This window comes from Sapajus apella, unplaced genomic scaffold, assembly GCF_009761245.1.
Source record: "Sapajus apella isolate SASKATOON/1434 unplaced genomic scaffold, GSC_monkey_1.0 scaffold31, whole genome shotgun sequence".
NCBI lineage: Eukaryota > Metazoa > Chordata > Mammalia > Primates > Cebidae > Sapajus > Sapajus apella.
The window spans coordinates 7,283,128-7,300,430 of record NW_022436971.1 but is presented as its reverse complement, the minus strand read 5'-3'; the positions used below and the strand labels follow the sequence as shown (position 1 = coordinate 7,300,430).

General features: G+C 38.8%; 1 long non-coding RNA gene across 1 annotated transcript in view; it reads left to right on the top strand.

The window, feature by feature from the left end:
- Nucleotides 1-17,303, top strand: part of LOC116561998 — an 89,149-nt gene that overhangs the window by 29,462 nt on the left and 42,384 nt on the right. The window lies entirely within an intron of this gene.

Below are 17,303 nucleotides of genomic sequence, written 5' to 3'. Positions count from 1 at the left end.
AACTAACAACAGATAAGGAAAACTATGCAAAAGAGCACAAGAAGATAACCGATTTTATGGAAATCACGAATATTTATATTTTCATTTTCATTTAGAAGAGATACTTATTAGAACATTATTTTGACTGTTTCATGCAAAGTAAGTAGCTGCAATGTGATCAAGATTAGTGTTATTTATCTGTTTAATGAACACAACTTCTAGGTTAGACCAGGATCCCACAGAGCAGTCTATATTCATCCATTTATGCTCTGTGGCTTGCACCTAGGAAAAATCTCATCAATGTCAGTTGCATGAGAATATAACTACAGAGAATGACATAGCTGTGTGGCTCCTGAACTAATTTTAAAATCTTTTCATCAGCGCTCACCCCCCTTATACACATACATAGTAGTCACCATAATATTCTCTCACTTCTAATTCCAGATGATATTTTAAATCCAGTTCCCTTTTCCTATCTCTATTATCATTGCCTTGTTCCAGGCCTCTGACCAGCCTGTGACTACATTTTTAGAATACAGCCTTTTGAACAGGTTTCAAGGCCTTAAATCCTCTCCACGTCTAGAGCTATCCACCATATTTATTTAGAGTAATATTTATAAGATGTAAATATAATAATGCTTCATTCCTGGATAAACACTTTCTTCACTTGGTTTAACCAGGAGCCTCATGACGTATTCCTGTGTACCTCCTACTTGCACGTGTACCTCCTACTTACACGCCCTTCACTCTACACTTTATCTCTAAATTCTACTAATATCAAATAACTTGTATTTGCCTTCACCCACCACCCTTATTTCCTTGTGGCCTCCTCTTCTCTTTCATGTTCTTCAAAACCCAGCTCAGTGTGACCTTGGGAAAATTCCCAGAGTTAAATATTGTTCTGTGTTGCTTGTGTCTTTCGTACATACTTTTACTGAGCAGTGAGTTGTCCTTTTTCTATTCTCTTTCCTACTAGGCCATGCATTATTCAAAGCCACTGTTTTTACCTTTTGCTACTAACATATGAGCATATGCTCAATGAATACTGACTTATTGGAATGCCTTATATACTATATGCTTTAATCTTTTTCTTTGCTGTCTTTGTTTTTTAAAATTTCTCCTTCTTCCCTTTTCTCTGCTTTCTCCATTGCCTTTTTTCTCTTCTTTCTTTTTTCTCTACATGAAGCCATTATCTGAAATTATTTGATTGTTGCAGAGCCTTTGCAGAGGCAAATAATGGACTGATACCACATTTCCTCAGCCCCACGGCAAGATTCTAAGACACTCAATTCGCTTACCTTCTTTTTCTGTTTGAGGGATGTTTGACTCATTCTTTTAACTGTTGAAATTCTTTTGTTGTTATGCAGATATTCATCTCCCCAGCTCCATTTCCTGTCGCTTCCCTTGCTCCATCTAGCTTTGCATTTAGAATATCAAATTTATGACATCATATATGATTCCATAGTAACAAACTGACTCTGTGAACATGTTATTAACCTTAAAGAAAAAAGTTTATTTTGAATATATCTGCTCATAACCATTGTCTTTGTTTTCAGAAATTGATGTCTAAACATTGTTCAAATGTTCAATATTTAGCAAAATCAATATTACCACTTCCTTCTTTTTAAATCTTTTTAGGCATTTCTCTGCCATTCATTATATTAATCCCATTTGTGGCTGTATGTTTCCTGGTACTGCCAAAATGAATGGCAAAGTCATTTGTGGATCCAGTCATTTATCCAGGTTCATTCTGCCAGACAGACTTTGTAGGGCTTTCCTGAGATCTAGGGATTATTTTTGATAGCTGAGATTTTGTTCTAGACGTGGAGTTTAGACTTGAGTTTCAGTTTGGCTTTAGTGTCTCATGTTCCTTTCAGTGGTAAAACTTGTTGAGGAAGACACTGTCAAAGCCCTTTTCCCATGGCTAGACTCAGTGTAGAATGTTACCTCTGCTGCCCCATCCTTAACCCTTAATCCTGTGCTGTCCCATCCTTAACCCTTTAAACACTGCTGCTAAACTCAAACTCAAGTCTAAACTCCATGTCTAGAACAACATCTCAACTGTCAAAAATAGTTTCCAGATCTGAGGAAAGTCTGGGAGAAGGAACATGGGTAAATGATTGGGTCCATAAATCAGTTTGTGATTCATTTTGGCAAGTACCAGGAAACATACAGCTACAAATAGGATTGATATTTGCAAAAGGTAGCCCCTAACGCTGGTTTACAGAATCTAACCATGTTCTCCATTTTAGTTTTATCCTTTTATCTTCACCCAAGCTTTAGATAGGAGACATGTGCCATGCCAACCTGAACTGGTGAAACCATCAAGGACTGAGGCAGGTTTCCGGCCTGTTTTCATGGGAGTTGATAGCTAAGGTTGAATATCGGAAGTTGTTGATGGTTTTAATCTAAGTTCTCCAGGGAGTCTTTTAGTTAGTAAAATGTGCAGGCTGTAGGTAAGAATGCCTAGATTTAAATTCTTTCATCTCTCCCTGACTCTCCACTGTACCCTCAACCCCCACCATTCTACCCAAAATTTGTACAGGGGGGCATTTGTTTTTTGCCTGGTTGTGATGTTATTATATCATATTTGTTTAAGTTATGTGGAAGATCAAAGTGGTAAGTGCTATGCATTTCAGTGTAACTTCAGAGAACTTTACCTTCTCTATTAAAATCACACCCGTAAGTACCAAGAGCATCTTTATTCTCTTAATATGCTATGTTTGGGGCCAGAACAACTAACGTGAATTTCATCTCATTGTAATAAGGTGTTTTATTTCTACTACTCAGGATTATAAACTCATTATGGATTGTTAGCACTTCTTTGAGGGAGGGAGCAAAGGATTCTGTTACAGGTTTCATGACTAAGACTTCACTTAGGGAAGTCTGACATCCCATTTCTAGGGCAACGGACTGGAGTCACTTCCTCCACAATCTGGAAGCCTATGCAAAAGTATGAATGGACCTGAGTCAGAGGTTTATCTGACTCATAGTTCTGCAGACTATACAGGAAGCATAGTGCTGGCATCTGCTTCTTGTGAGGCCTCAGGAAGCTTCTAATCATGGTCAGGAGGCAAAGAAGGAGCAAATGTGTAACAAGACAAGAGCAGGAGCAAGAGAGAGAAGGGAGGAGGTCACAGACTCTTTTGAAGAACCAGATATCCTGGTAACTCATTACCATGGGAGGGCACCAAGCCATCCATTAGGGATCCACCTGCATGACCCAGACACCTCACACTAGGCCAAACCTCCAACATTGGTAATCGCCTTTTAACATGAGATTTGGATGGGACAAATATCCAAACCATATAATAGTTAAGCATGTTCTTGTCTCAAGTCTTTTACATTTGCTGCTCCATCTGTTGCAGTGACTCATATGTTCACATTGCTTAATTACTTATTTCAATTAACTTTGCTCTCAAGTCATCTCCTCACAGAGGACCTCTCTGACTCCCATCTAAAATGGTACCTCATTTCCTTCATCTTTTAACCCTTCTGTCACTTGATTTTTATTCATAACATTTATTTCAATCTGACTTTTTTTCACAAGACTTTATTTGCTTATTGTCTTTTCTGGTCCTGTTAGAGTGAAAACTACTTGTGAGAAGGAACATTATTTTTCCACTGCTGCTTTCTTGCCTAGAATAGTTACTAAGAGATAATTCCATAAATATTTGTTGAATAAATACATGAATCTTTTAAGAAATGCATTTACTTAACAGTGATAAGCAGGATACATAAAATTATGTTAACATTAGTGGTAGAATTTTTTTTATCTTTTTTTTTTTTTTTTTTTTGAGACAGAGTCTTGTTCTGTTGTTCAGGCTGGAGTGCAATGGCATGATCTTGGCTCACTGCAACCTCCACCTCCCAGGTTTAAGCCATTCTCCTGCCTTAGCCTCCCAAGTAGCTGGGATATCAGGCATATACCACCACACCCAGCTAATTTTTGTGTTTCTGATAGAGAACAGGTTTTCACCATGTTGGTCAGGCTGGTCTTGAACTCCTGGCCTCAGCCGATCCACCTGCCTCAACCTCCCAAAGTGCTGAGATTACGCAGTGGCCTAAGCCACTGTGCCCAGCCATGGTGGAAATTTTAAAAAGTCATTTTCTTATGCCTTGAAGAGGACCATGAATTAGTGCATGAGAAGAAAACCCAGAAAAGTGCTGTATTTCTTTCCTGTCCTTTAAAGCTTTTTTTCCTAGAGATTGGGGTTCTCAAGCCTGAGAGTGTATCAGAATTACTTTGAGAGGTTGTAAGAGTGACTTTGCAACAGAAGAATGGTTAAACTGTGGCACATTCATACTGTGGAACACTACTCAGCAATGCAGAGGAAAAAACTATTGATACACACCATAACCTGAATGACTCCACGGAGAATTATGCTGATTAAAAAAAAAAAAAAAAGCCAGTCCCCAAGAGTTAATACTATGTGATTTCACTTGTATTACATTCTTGAAATGACAACAATTATAGAATGGAGAACAGGTCAGTGGTTGCCAGCATGAAGAGGTGGGTGAAGTCAAGTGGGTGTAGCTAGAAAAGGGGAAAATGAGAAATCTCTGTGGTGATGGAAATAGTCTGTATTATTTACTTGGTTGTATCATTGTCAACATCTGGGCCCTGATATTGTACTATAGTTTTGCAAGATGTTTAAATTTGGCAAAGGGTAATGGGATCATTCTGTGTGTGTTTTTTTTTTTTTTTTTTTTTTTTGCAACTGCCTGCAAATCTACAATTATTTCGAAAAATTTAATTTTTTTTTTTTTTAAACATATACACAAAGTTTTGGGGCCTTTTTCCCCAGAGTTTCTGATTCAGTAGGCCTGGATAGGACCCAAAACCCGAATGCATAACGTGTTCCCAGATGAAGCTGATACTGCTGGATTTTGATAATCACTAAGCCAGAATAATTAGGAATTCTTCATACTCACAGGTAAGCTCCAGCTGGTCCACTGACTCCATGTGAACAACATCAAATAATCCTCTCCTATCTTAAATATCATCTCTTGTAGCAAAGACTATCATTAGTGAAAGAGTCTCTAGATGGGCCTGTCAGACCCCAGTGCTCAAGACAAAGCCTCACCTTTTTTCAGTAGGGCCCTGTCTGATTGGCTGGGCCGTAAGCAGTTCACCAGCAGCAGCTGTGTCCTTTACTGACTGCCTCAGTTGGAAAGGAACTGTCCGAGTTGAGTTGTAGGTTCACATCCTTGGCTGCACATTAAAATTAACTGAGAGCTTTTAAAAATCCCTGTGCCCGGGATTTTTCCAGATCACAACCACAGACAAGTTTAATTAGAATCTCTGAATGTAAGACCCAGGTATCAGTATCATTTGTGTTTGGCTGGAGGGCTGAGGCCTAGGCTTTCAGTAGAATTTCTAAGGTATCTACTTTCCTTCCTCCCTCTCCCCATATTGCCCTGAGTCCAGTTCCCCAGACTCCATAAAGGGGAGGCAGCCCCTGCTCAAGAAGCTGAACCCCCAAACTAGAAACCTCAGTCTTCTTACACCCCTCCCTCTCCCTTATCTCAGGTTCTTACAAGTTGCATGTCTTTTATCACAGCTGTGTCTCTCAAACACCAGGCACTCTTCCATTCCATTCACTTTTGGTTAAGTATTTATCTTTTCCAATGAGCTATGCAAGAGTCTCCTCACCAACCTCCTCATCTGTACTATTGTGTCCTCAAATCCATCCTTATATAGCCACTAGAGAGATCTTTCTAAAACACTAATAGATTCTTTCACTCCCTTATTTAAAACCCTTTGTGGAGAATCTTTTTTTCCCCCAAGAAACAAATGAGCATGATATCCAAGACTCTCTATGACCGAGTCTTTCTCCCGTTCCTTGCCTCTTTTCCTGACCTCATACGTCTAGATTTCCGCAACAAAACAATTCTCACTCCCTTAAATAAAATTCTGATTTATTGAAATATAATTAACACACCATACCCATTTAAAGTGTATAATTCAATGATTTTTAAAATATTTGTAGTCATGCAACTATAACCACAGCCAAATTGTAGCATATCTTCAACATCCCCAAAATAAACTCAGTATCTTCTAGATATAACCCCTATATTCTCACCCCCTGCCCAGTCCTAAGTAATCATTAATTTACTTTCTTCATAACCCATTTTACAGATCAATGCATCACTACCCAGTAGAGTTTTGAACTTTGGAACAAGACTGACTTAGGTTTAAATTTTACCTTGGCTAGTCTATATATTTGGATCACTTACTCCATCCAAACTTCAGTTCTGTTGCCATCAAAACTGGAAAAGTTACATCTACTTCTTAGACAGGCTGTGAGGATTATTGACAGTATAATAAGGTACCCAGCAATAATAAATAGGTGTTAATTATCATTATGTTTTAATGAACTATGAATATGAAATTTTGAAAAAAGCATTGCTGTGATCCTATAACCAATAACTAGATCTCCCATTGTAGCAGTAATTACACTTTCAGATTTTAATAAGAATATGTGGGCTTATGTGATAGTTCAAATCAAGATAGTTTTAGAAAATTTAATATTAATCATATTAAATTTTGGACTCAATCCAGGCCACAGGGTGGATAGGTTGGGAAGCATCAGGCCTAAGATTAGTCAGCACAGGTGCATAATTCCTGAGGCTCACAGAAACACTGTGGAGAAGGGGAAAGGGTCTTGTTTTCTTATCATTTCCACCTGTCACTTAGATTATCTTACTATGTTAGTTTTGCATGGCCATGTAACAAATTACTACTAAATTAGTGGCTTAAAATAATGTGCATTTATGATCACACAGTTCTGTTAGGTGAAAAGTCTGGGGAAGCTCACCTGAGTTCTTTGCTCAGACTCTGTTAAAGGTAAAATCAAGGTGTCAACCATGCTGAGCTGTTCCTGGAGGCTCCGGGGAAGAATCTATTTCCAGTCTCAAATGGGTTGTTGGCAGAATTCAGTTTCTTTTGGTTACAGGACAGAGGTCCAAGTTGCTGGATGTCAACCAGGGAATCATCCTCAGCTCCTAGAGGCCACTCTCAGGCCCTTGCTCCATGGCCCCATCCATCTCATTAATGGAGAACCTTCCTTGTGCTGAATCTTATCAGTAAGAAAAAATTCTCTTCTTTCAAAGGGCTCAGTTAATTAGGTTATGCCCACTGGGATAATCTCTGTTTTGTTAACTCAAAATCAACTAATGAGTAAGCTCAATTATATCTACAAAATCTGTCTTGCCATGTATAATGACATAATTATGGGATTGATGCCCCATTGTATTCCCAGGACAGGGAATTATACAAGGGTGAGGGTCTTTGGAGAGATCATCTTAGAATTTTGTCCTCCACCCTCATTTAATTGACTTTGCCTAAGTGAGTCCTCAAAATAGGGAACTAAATAAATAAAACCCAGGCTTGCAAATTGGTGACCACCATTATCTATTTCACTGAATATGGACTATCTGGGACTAGTATGGGCACTTGATTTGAAGATATATTTTGTTTTTAATAATATGGACTAGGAAATGTAACATGTATGGACGTGTTAGAGCCTGTCACTACGTCCTTTGGATTCACGTGTGTGGATATTTTTGGAGGAGTTGTGTACTTTCTCCTGTACCTTTCTGAGGTCTGTGATTGTTGACGGGGGCATGGAACAGATCTAGGAGCACATTGACGCCTCGGAGAGAGATTAGAAACTCAAGATGTCTTCATTGGGATAGTCCTAAAATTAAGTATAAGGATAAAGTAGTATATCCTTCTTAGTTCCTTTCTATAGAAATGGAAGTGTATTTCATGGTTGATCTCTAAATATACTAAACAGTATTGACTTTGGAGTCAAATAAATCTGAGTTTTAAGACCAACCCTGCTCTCTGCTGTGCTGTTCAAAAAAGTAAAGAAATAAAGAAAGAAAAAGGAAAGAAAGAAAGAAAAAACAGAAAACAAACAAAAAAACCAACCCTGTTACTAACCACATGTTTAACATCAAGCAAGTTACTTAACATTGATAAATTTTGATTTTTTTGTGTCTATGAAATGAGTGTTATAACTGGTTGGAGGGTTTTTAGGAAGAAATACATGAGTAGCACAAATAATGTGCTTGACCCAAAGTACTCGTTCATGGTTAGGGTCTATGGTGAGTCAAGAACAATAGTTTGAAGCTGTTCACATCAGGAGCTGGATTCTATTTCCCATTCTTTGAATCTGGCTCTGTCTTGTGATGTGCTTTAACTAATATAATGAAGCAAAAATGATAATAATAATGTGTGAGTCCTAGATCCCACAGCTCCTCAGGCTTGCAGTGACTGTCTTCTTGGAATGCTGTTTCCATGGGTGGCTTGAAATCTTCATGTTAAGAAAATAAGGACAATAAGAAATAATATTTTTGAGCATATGCTAGACACATTGCATTTCATACTGTTTAGTACTTTTTAATCACCAAGCATTGTAGAGTGAAACAACTTGCCTGAAGTTGCAAAGCAACTGTTGTTTAACCACATTCTCTCTTCTACAGTGGCCCTGTCTTTTATACCTATCTTAACAATAGGCTAATTTAGAATCCTATGTAATTAATTGGATAGTCAAAAAATTGGAAGTCTTTATAGTTTCTAAGTACGAGTTTCATCCAATGAGAGAGTATCTCCTTGTCTTAGTCTGTTTTCATGCTGCTGATAAAGACATTCTCAAGACTGCATGATTTATAAAGAAAAAGAGGCTTAATGGACTCAGTTCCATGAGCCTGGGGAGGCCTCACAATCATGGCAGAAGGCAAAAGGCACTTCTTACTTGGTAACAGGCAAGAGAGAATGAAGGCCAAGTGAAAGGGGAAACCTTTTATAAAACCATCAAATCTTGAGAGACTTATTCGTTACCATGAGAACAGTATGGGGAAACCACTCCCATTATTCAATTATCTCCCACTGGGTCCCTCCCACAACACTTGGGAATTATGAGAACTACAGTTCAAGATGAGATTTGGGTGGGGACACAGTCAGTCCCTATCACTCTAAGTCTGTAGGTCTCAGATCATGATAAAGGAGCAGCTTCTTATAAGCTTGGTCCTGCTCATGGTGCATATGCAGAATACTCTTGCCAAATTCTGGTAAGTGAAAATTCCTTGTCCAAAATATTGACTAGAGCTCAGTGTGTATATACCAGCTTCTTTCTAGATGGCAATTACATTAACATTCCACTCATATAGGTCAAAGCCGAAAAGTACAAGTTCTGGGAAGGTTATTCAGAGAGGTGAGCATGTCTCTAAGAAATCACAAGTGAAGAAAAAAAGTTTTATTTGCAGTTCATAGTTCTTGACTCAGTCCATCTTGACCATCCACATGATTCAGGGGTTACTATGGAGTCACAGCACCAGAGACCTCTGTTCACGGACACTGGGATTGAATGTCTTTGATGGATTGGGAAAAAAATTTTTTAAAAGTAAAAAACAGTTGTGCTTTAAGAAAAGAATTTTTAAAAATATCCTGGGGAAGGCAGTCTCAAATGTAAAGATGCTCTGTACAATATAAGTCCTTGAAAAATAAAAGTGCCACTTACTTGTGCAGATTAGGGCTCTGAAGTACAATCTTTTCATCTGTGAAATAGACATTAAATGCTTATGCACATCTTACAATTTTCTTGTGAAACTTGAATGTGGTCATACAATGAAAAGCACATAAGAAGTTCAGAGGAAGTTTTTATAACACATCCCACCATAAATCTGCATGTTGAGCAAAGAAGATAACCAAAGGACTTGGAAACTGGGCAGGCTAAGTGGAAGTCGATGATTACTTCCTCATAAGGTAAGGGAGCTTGGTGCCAGGGCAAAATCCATGTCTTGCTCTTTTTAAGAAAATCATGAAGAATTTTTTCCACATTTTATTAGGCTTAGCCGAAAGGGTGCATGTTCACCTCTTCTCCTCCATCCATACTTCAACTCACTTTAGTAAGTAAAATCAACAAATAACTCCATTTCTCCTGTTTGTAACAGCTCATGAACTGGAATGTTCAACACTCACTAGCATTAACCAAACCCTAATCAGCCAAATGCTGTCTGCCACCTGCTCCTTACAATGCTCACCTTTCTTTCCCCATGCCTATGATAGCCTTCCTGAAAGACATTTCTGTGCAGAATTCCTGTCTTTGCTTCACTCTCCCTCACATCATTAATCAGTGTGCTATGCCTCATCCATAGGAGGGAAAATAATCCATTTTCCTATTCCACGCCAGCCAGATGAACAGGTGCTAAGTAGGACTTTCATAGGCACTTAAATTGCTGCACCTGGAATCATGGTGTGTTTAGGAGATTGTGTCCTATATCTCACAGAAGCTGTCTTTATGTTGAATTGTTCTGTATGATGTCCTAATGCTTCTGGTGTCCAGAGCCAAGCCTTGAGTAGAACAACACAGGAAAATAACTTCTGGCTTAGGTTCTTCAGGAGTTTATCAACTTGCTAGGAGAACCTAAGATCCAAAAGGGACTGTATGCGGAGACTTTCTCTATTAGGTGGCTTTCAAGAAAGGAAAATAATCAAACAAATAGGCAATAATCAAACAACCAAGGCATCTGCACATACACACAGTTCATTATACCATGCCTGCATTGATACCAAGGGATTTCCTGTGTGGGGGTGGTCTTTGTAGGAGCTTTCAGGAACCAGGAGCTCCCAGGTGGTGTGCTCACCTCCTTGAGACAGGCAATATGTTGCCAGGAAAAGAAACATCTTCATACTCTGCAGATGTGGCTTTTCATATTAATATGCCACTTCCTATGAGTCTCAGAATGTTGCTTAGCCTCACAGCCCATTTCCTCATTTGTAAAACAGAAATGATAATAATAGTGACTTCATAGAGAGAAAGAAAATGAGGAATGTGAAGGATCGAGCACAATGCCTGGCATAGGACAGGCACTCGGTAACCATCATCTTCCCAGGTTCCCTGCCTCCCAATTCACCTGCATAAACATATTTCAGGCACTCTGGGTAGTGTTTTATCTGGACCCCATGACCACCTAGGGAGGGCCCTGCCCTGAACCCCAGTGCCCCATGGATGACAGACTATGTCTTGCCTGTTTGTTTTCCTTTCGCCTGTTTTTTATTTTGCGTCTGTGTGATTTCCTGGCAAAAGTCCCATCAGTGGTGAGAAAATATGTGTGTTTGCTATTATATTTGAGGAGTGAGCAGCTTGTTCCTAGAGGTCCCCCAACCCCAGATATTGTTGGAGAATGTAGGTCAGCAATGTCCTCAGTGCAGCACAGCTCAGAGTAGAGTCCCAAGTCTGGACCAGCTTAGATTCTGTATTTTTGGTGATGAAAATGGATAGAATTCATTCTAATGACATTTTTCAGTTTTTTAACATTTGGCTTTGACATCGATGACCTTCATTTTCTTTTCCACTTAGTTCTTTTGGCTTCCCACTTCTTCCTGTTCAGTAAAATTTTGAAAAGCTTTCTTTTGCTCCTGTGTTTCTGTTCCTGTGGCCAGCACTGCCATCCTCCCAATCAATCACTCAGGAAAGATCCCAAATTAATCACAGATTGCTGCATTTTCCTCCCTGTCACATCCTGTTACTCACTAGCATCTTTTGGCTTGACTTCCTTAATACCAGTCAAAATCAGCCACATAGCCGCATCTCATGTCCAGTGTCTTACTGTGGGCCCTCCCGTGGCACCCTGTGCAATCTCTGTCTTAAGCCCCAGGCATGCCAAGTTATAATTACTTGTTCTTATGTTTTTATTTTCCACTAGTCTTTAACCCCCTTTCAAGGACAGAGTCTATGTATTATTCATCTCTGCAACCCCAGTGCTTAATATAGTGTTTGAACAAAATGTTTCCTGAATGAATAAAAGAATGAGTAAAAAATCATGTGTTACCAATTAGAAAGACTTTCTGTGTCACAGGGTAGACAAAGGTTTGAGGAGGCACCCTCTGAGACCATAAAATGAGACTCCCAATCCTATCTCCGTCAACCCTGGGTTCTAATGAGACTATGCCTATTTGAATTTTTCCAACTTTCAGCCAAAACACATTCAGTAATTGATTAGTCCCCTTTAGAGGTTGGCAGAGAATTTTTTTTTTTTTTTGAGATGGAATTTTGCTCTTACTTGCCCAGGCAGGAGTGCAATGGTGTGAGCTCGGCTCACCACAACCTCTGCCTCCTAGGTTTAAACGATTCTCCTGCTTTGTCACCCATGCTGAAGTACAGTGGCACAATCATGGCTCACTGCAGCCTTGACCTTTCAGGCATAGGTGATACTCCCACCTCAGCTTCCCGAGACTACAGGCATGTGCCACCATGCCTAGCTATTTTTGCATTTTTTGTAGAGATAGGTATTTCACCATGTTTTCTTAAAGTCCTGGGCTCAAGTGATCAACCCACTTGCCTCCCAAAGTGCTGAGATTCTAGGCATGAGCCACTCTGTCCAGCTGTTCTTGATATTTTGAAAATTATAAGCCAAATATTATGTAGTATGTCTCTCCTTTGGGGTTTTCTGACACTTCCTTATCATTGGATTCAGGTGATAGATTTGGGGCAAGAATGCCACTGTAGTGATGTTGTGTCCTCAGGGCATCTTATTAAGCAAATGGTAACGTTAGGTTGTCCCAATATTATTCAGTGACTTGTTTGAATTTGTGTCCTGCAAGTTTCTCAGTTATTAATTATCCCTGTGTAAGTAATATGCAATTTTAATGAACTGTGTAAGTATGGAATCCTGACCAAACTTTCATGAGTAGTTTTAGCTTCCATTGATGATTTTCTAGCTCCATTATTCCTTTTATTAATTAGACGGCATTCTATTTTAGTAAAGTACTTCCTATTCACTCACATTTACTCATTTCTGTAAGTATGGACTCAAAGATTCTTATTTTATTCAATAGGTATAGTTCATGATTTATATAGATGCTCAAATTGTCCCAGATTTGGCCATTGGAAGCCCTGTCAAGTGGGGTTGCTGTGCTTTTGAAATGTCCCCATGTCTCTTTCAGCACTTTTTTTTTTTTTTTTGAGACAGAGTTTTGCTGTGTTGCCCAGGCTGGAGTGCAGTGGTGTGATCTCGGCTCACTGCAGCCTCCGCCTCCTGGGTTCCAGTGATTCTCCTGCCTCAGCCTCCTGAGTAGCTGGGACTACAGGCATGTGCTACCATGCCTGGCTAATTGTTTTGTATTTTTAGTAGAGACAGGGTTTCACCATGTTGTCCAGGATGGTCTCGATCTCCTGACTTTGTGATCTGTCAGCCTTAACCTCCCAAATTGTTGGGATTATATGTGTGAGCCACTGCACCTAGCCTTCAGCACTTTCTTACTTTCTAGAATAACAAAATTCTCCAAACTTATCTCGTACTTTTTCTCTCATATCCTTGAATTAGCCATTTCTTCAGAGCCCTAATTTTTTTGGTGGCCAGTAGTATTAAGAAGTCAATATATGGGCATTAAGTGTACTTTTTGCTTCTAGGCCCTGTCAATGGATGGAAATCTGCTTTACACACACACACATATACATGCACACGTGCGTGCACACACACACACATTTATTTCCATCATCTTTTTATCTACCTACCTGTCTATGGTATTAAAAACTATGGATTTATATGGGTACCTTCAATTTCAACCCAACTTTACTGTGTTCATGCTTACTTTGAATATAGTATAAAGATCTTGCAGCCATTTGAAATATTTGTGTTCAGGAACATTTTTATGGTAATGAAAGCCTACAAGTTCTACATATTTTCATTAAAAGAACTTTTTTTTGTAGTTCTTTTGTATACATAGGTGTCTGAAATAATTATTCAACTAAAATCCCATTACTTATATTTCAAGGAAGGAAGCCAATGCTTTATTAAATTTTTATCATGCTTTAAAAGATAGCCTCAAGAGGGAGATCAGGGTATTACCCCAGCTCTTTCATTAATGCAGACAAGAGAGTTTTCAAACTACCAAGCTAATGACAGCTATTAGCAGGTTTGGATGCTCCTCTGATAACATCATGTGTATTACTCTATTTTCAAACATATTCCATCACATTTTAGTTGTCATTTTATATGTCTTCCTCTCCTGTGACATCATGAACCCCCTGATTGTACTTTTTACTTCGATACAGTATCACAGGCCTCAATAAAAGTTTTTGAAGGAATGAAGGATGGGTGACTAACTGATGAAATAAATGACCTTCTCTCTCTCCAGGATCTGTTTAACTCATTCATTTCAAAGTCTGATCTCAGGCTGGGAAGCTGTGGGATAAGAACAAAGAGGAATATACATGCATTTCTGCAATAGGATCTGTGTGGCAACAGATAGATTATAAGCTATGACATATATTGAGAATCTGCTAGGTGCTAGATGGCTACTTTACGTATTTATCTTATTTAAGCCTCACAACAAATCAGTGATGAAGGAAATGGTAATCTCACTTTCAGATGCATGTTTCAGAAAAGCAAAAAACTTTCTGAGAAAATTAGGGAACTAGAATCCAAACTCTGGCTGGTTTAACTTTAAAACTTAAATTCTTTTTGCTGTGTGATGGTGCACAGCAGCAATTGGATGACATCAGAGCTGTGAGGTAACAGAGCCAAAAAGATAGCTAACAGGTGACGTTCTCTAGAGGGACATCACAAAAATTAGTGGGCTTATCAAGAAAATACAATGATGAATATAAAGCTAGTTTATTGTATTGAGGGGAAAGTGTGACATTTCTGGGGGGACAACAGACTTTAAAAAAATTTATGGGCTAATTGAGTAGATAATACTTCAGATACTATCAAGAAAAATGAACTTGGCTGGGCACAGTGGTTCATGCCTGTAATCCCAGCACTTTGGGAAGCTGAGGCGGGCAGATCACCTGAGGTCAGGAGTTCAAGACCAACATGGTGAAACCCTATCTGTACTAAAAATACAAAAATAAATTAGCCTGGTATGGCGGCAAGTGCCTGTAATCCCAGCTAGTCAGGAGGCTGAGGCAGGAGAATGGCTTGAACCACGGGAGGTGGAGGTTGCAGTGAGCCAAGATTGCGCCACTGCACTCCAGCCTGGGTGACAGAGTGAGATTCTGTCTCAAAGAGAGAGAGAAAAAATAAAGAACTAATATAAAATGAGATGAGGAAACCAAGGTCTAGAAAGAAAAAAGAAAGGTTATCTAAAAAAAAGAGTTATCAATGCAGCAAGTTGCTGTTGGAACTAGGACTAGAAACCAGGTCTTTGCATTCTGTCTCTTATTAGTGTACCTCACTGCTTCCTTTTATGTTATTTCATTTTTTTTTCATAGTCTGCCTACCTTTTTCACTTACTTTAATTAAATAGCAAAAAGGCAGGAGTGCAAAGTTTGGGGTTAGCAAAGCACTTGTCTCTCAGTAAACAATAGATGGCCTCCTCCCAGAGTGCAGGCAAAGGTCAGGCCATGCTAGCCCATGAATATGGCCCTGCGTGTTTTGTGGGCCTTGTTACTGTGCTGAGGTTCAGTGACACATTCTGCATTGCCCCCTGATAAACAGCACACCAAGAATGGACGAGAATGACTATGAAGAGGGAGAAAATGTCCAGATGTTAGTAGCTCATAATGTTTTAATTTAGAGTAGTGCTTTCACCCAACACCATCACCAAAGGTTTGTCTTTGGTTTATTTGTGTTATCACAACAGTGACGATGGAGTTAAATGCAGCCTTTGAAGAGGATTTTTGCTTGTTTCATTTACATTCTACTGTTCTTTCATGAAACATTTCTAAATATTCATGGGGCCCAATTCTTACAAAAATAAATCAGATAAACCTAGGGTTCTTGCCAAGTCAAATATCTACAGTTTCTGGCAATTATGTAATTTCCAACTGCTACAGTGACTATTGCTGAGAAGTCAATCGTCATAAAGAGAAATATTCCAGACCAATCTTTATTATGTGTCCTTCACTGATATATGCAATGTCTTTTTTTAAAAAGCAGAGTTATAACTTTTTTTGGGGGGGGGGGTCCCTAGTGAATGGGTTCTCATCATAACAATTTATATCTGGATAATGTCATAGTAAAACATGAAAATGGTAAATTAAAACCAATGAAATTAGGTTCTGCTGTTATTAATAAAAATGGCTCTGGTTTTCACCATTTTGTTATGAGGGCACTGTCATGTAATGCAGCTTTGCAGTAATGTCTTTCTGGCATTGCAGTTTGATTTGGCCCAGACAAAAGCAATATTTAGGAAGTTACTCTGTAGATCTTCTCCGGGAATAAGGAACTTGAGGATCACATGCTAATTTAAATACCTTTTTAAAGTTGAGGTTAAACATATTATTTTAAAAAAGAGCTTTTATGGAGAGAGGAACTCTGCTATTCCTTAGGAGTAGTATAAAATAAACAAACTGAATATACCAGTGCGCTATTTTTTTTCAGGGTCACATATCTGTTTGTTGCAAATATATATATATCACTAAAGATGTTTATATGCAGAAACATTGCTTTTAAATCACAATTTTTTTGCCCATGCTTTGACAAAGATCCCCTGAGACTGACTATAGCTAGAACTCACAATGGTAAAAGCTCGCTTTTATTGAGGTCATTAGGGTTTGTGCAATATTTCGCTCACATTATCTCATTTATATCCTCCTACAATACCCCTAAGAGGTAGGTAGGGTTTAATTTTATAGACGAGGAAGCTGTCATTCATAGTAGCCTTGCCCAAGGTTCATTTGATTATTCTAGTAAGTAGCAGCCCTGGAACTCAACTGGACTTTCTGACTCTTGACCACATCCTTCCCTAGTACTGTGCATAAGAGGCAAGTGGTCCTTTTAGGATGCGCATCCTAAAAGGACTACTTGCCTCTTAAGCACAGTTACTTGTGCTTGATGCATATCATTTAGCGTCCTAAAGGGTCTGCTTTCCTCTTAAACACAATTCCTTTGATATATCTGAAGGGAAAGTAGCTTGATAGCACCATCTTAGTTTAGTTGCTGCCCTCTTAGAGCACCGAGTGATCACTAAGATAAACATTATTTTCCACCTCAGAGGAGCATACAGGCAGGTGGATATCTATGTCAGTGGAGAGACCAGACTTTTAGCCTCTCTCAGAACAGGCTTGATTTACAAATTGTTATTACAAGAATCCTGCTCATGGAAACACAGCTTTTCAATTTCTTGAGGATTTTCCAAGCCAGCCGGTTGTTGTTCTTTATGGAAAAAATGCCCTTCTTTGCCAGTATCAGTGAAAAACACAAGCGAAGAGAACGAAGCTTATTCTTAGTTATTTATTTCAGTTATTCTTAGTTATTTATTTCAGGTCTCTGCTTCTTAGGCTATACTATAGAGTTAGTTAAATGAAAATTTCCACTGCAGTATGTTTGGAGAGAATCAGTCTAGACAGGTAGGGAAATTTCAA